This window comes from Limulus polyphemus, unplaced genomic scaffold (genome assembly GCF_000517525.1).
Source record: "Limulus polyphemus unplaced genomic scaffold, Limulus_polyphemus-2.1.2 Scaffold7154, whole genome shotgun sequence".
Classification (NCBI taxonomy): Eukaryota; Metazoa; Arthropoda; class Merostomata; order Xiphosura; family Limulidae; genus Limulus; species Limulus polyphemus.
Genome location: NW_013672764.1, coordinates 2,734 through 5,001, shown reverse-complemented (window position 1 = coordinate 5,001; position 2,268 = coordinate 2,734). Strand labels below are relative to the sequence as shown.

The 2,268-nt window shown below is 28.8% G+C and overlaps 1 protein-coding gene across 1 annotated transcript in view; it reads right to left on the bottom strand.

Annotated features, from left to right (window-relative positions):
- Positions 1-1,314, bottom strand: part of LOC106474389 (dyslexia-associated protein KIAA0319-like protein) — a gene marked incomplete at its 3' end in the record, with an annotated part of 36,135 nt that extends 34,821 nt beyond the window's left edge. Inside the window, exon 1 of the mRNA XM_022402694.1 lies at positions 1,181-1,314. The remainder of the gene's footprint in view (positions 1-1,180) is intronic.
- Between the last annotated feature and the right edge of the window lie 954 nt (positions 1,315-2,268).

Below are 2,268 nucleotides of genomic sequence, written 5' to 3'. Positions count from 1 at the left end.
GCCGGGGATGGAAGGGTTGTCATATCAGGAGAGGCTGAAATCTCTCAAATTGTTTTCTCTTGAAAAAAGAAGAGTTAGGGGGGGGGATCTGATTGAGGTGATTAAGATTGTAAAGGGAATTGATAATGTTGATGCATCATCTTTTTTTTATATTTAACAATGAGAATAGAAGGACTAGGGTACACAAGTATAAATTTTGGCAAGGCAGGAGTCATCTTCTGCTAAGACAGTTTTATTTTTCTAACAGGGCAGTTGGCCTTTGGAATGGGTTGCCTTCAGATGTTGTGGAGGCAGTAAATTTAAGTGAGTTTATGAAAAAGTACATGATAAGTACATGAATGAAAGGGCTGGGTTTAAAAAAAATTGTTTAAATCATTTTAATTTAGTTTTGAGGATGGAAGAGCCAAGATAGACCAATGGGTCCCACGTTGTCCCATACTGTTATGTTATTAAAATACCAGTCAATAAAACTATAGATCAGTATAATGAAACTTATTTAAGAGAAGTTATACCATACAGAACAAACTGGTCACTTATTCAAATATGTAACTTTAATAAGATGGTGTATACACATAACTTTCTCATCCTATGTAATACTTCTCTATAGCATGTTTAATTTCAGAGAAATAAAAATCATACATAAAAGAAAACTCTTTTAGCTGTACACTTTTAAATTTTATATTAACTTATAATTAAGTATGTTTATACTATTTCAATATATCACCTAACACAAAAAATGGCAGTAAATGTAAAAGTATCATCACACAGATTAACTACGTGTTTTGTTGGTGGTGTTTTTTCTAGCGTCAGAATTAAACTTAGTTGTAACTTGTATAACTTAAGTTGTTACTCAAAGTCAAATGGATATACAAATTGTTAATTTAATAATTATCACAAGAAATGAGCTGAAAGATAGAAATTATTATTTTAACTGAAAACTAGGAACAATACTCAGTTTAATTTAATAATAAACAAGGCTACTCATATTTTCAAATATATTTAATTAGCACAAAAAATTCCACAATTTCATCAAGTCACACAACGTCGTCACTTACTGACTCACTTAGACAAGTTAGTGACCTATTCTGATCGACTAATCGAGTTTATTGATGCCCGCATGATGTACTACTTACCTGAATTACTAAATATCTAAATTATTTTAAAAAATCTGCAAACTTACACATAAACAGCTACTATTTTCTAAAGCTACAAGACATATAGCTACTATACTACATCAGATTGCATTACAACTTCAACTAACATATGCAAAACAATCCCTATTTTTAGTGTTCTGAATTTCTCCCATATCTTATAACTAGTGCCATCTAGTGGTGAATAATATATATATAAGCTTAACGCTAGTAATTATATGATTGTAGATGTTTTAATGTGCGAAGTGGTAACTGAATAAACATCATTTAACATATTTAAAAGTAAGAAAGAACTTTCAACCTCAGAAAATAGTAGTAATATTTCAGTATATCAATATTTCAACTTACGAGTTCATCAGGGTACAACTTAATACATAAAAGTCAGTACACAAATATAAAATTCAAGATGAGTTTTATATAGATTATTTTTTAAAAGCATAATCATCTCAAGAGAAGACAAATCTTTTCTTGTTATAATTTATTTGTTTCAATATCTAAACATTATTTTTGAACTTTATTTTATTTATTTTATTCAAACAAGAACTTTGACTACATAACTATTCAGTTAATTTTATACAATAATTCCTTTAACTATTAATAATAATTAATATTATTAATAATATTAATAATTAACCTAATAACTATTATGTTTATAACACGAATAACCTTCTGTATAACAAAATATAATGAGAAGGACTTTACTATTTTTTCTCAAAGTAAATTTTAGTAAAACATCATACTAATTATATAATTATTTATGCCCCCTCCCAAGTGTCTCAGCGATAAGACTGAAGTCTTATAATGCTAAAAAACTCTGGTTTCGATACTTGCGGTGAGCACATAACATTACCTCATTGTGTAGTCTTGTGATTAATGACAAACAGAATCTAATTGTAACTATTTTTTACACTAACCATTGATGATTTTGAAGTGATAAATTACAGAATAGGTAGCTGATCAACACCACCCTCTGCCAATCTTTACCAACAACTTATGAGATTAATAATGGTTGGAGACGGCTTGAATGGGTTATGAAGAAAAACTTTAATATACACAGCGTGGTCACAAGTAAATAGACACCACCTTTTCAGAAAAAAATGAAAATTTTCAGTCATAT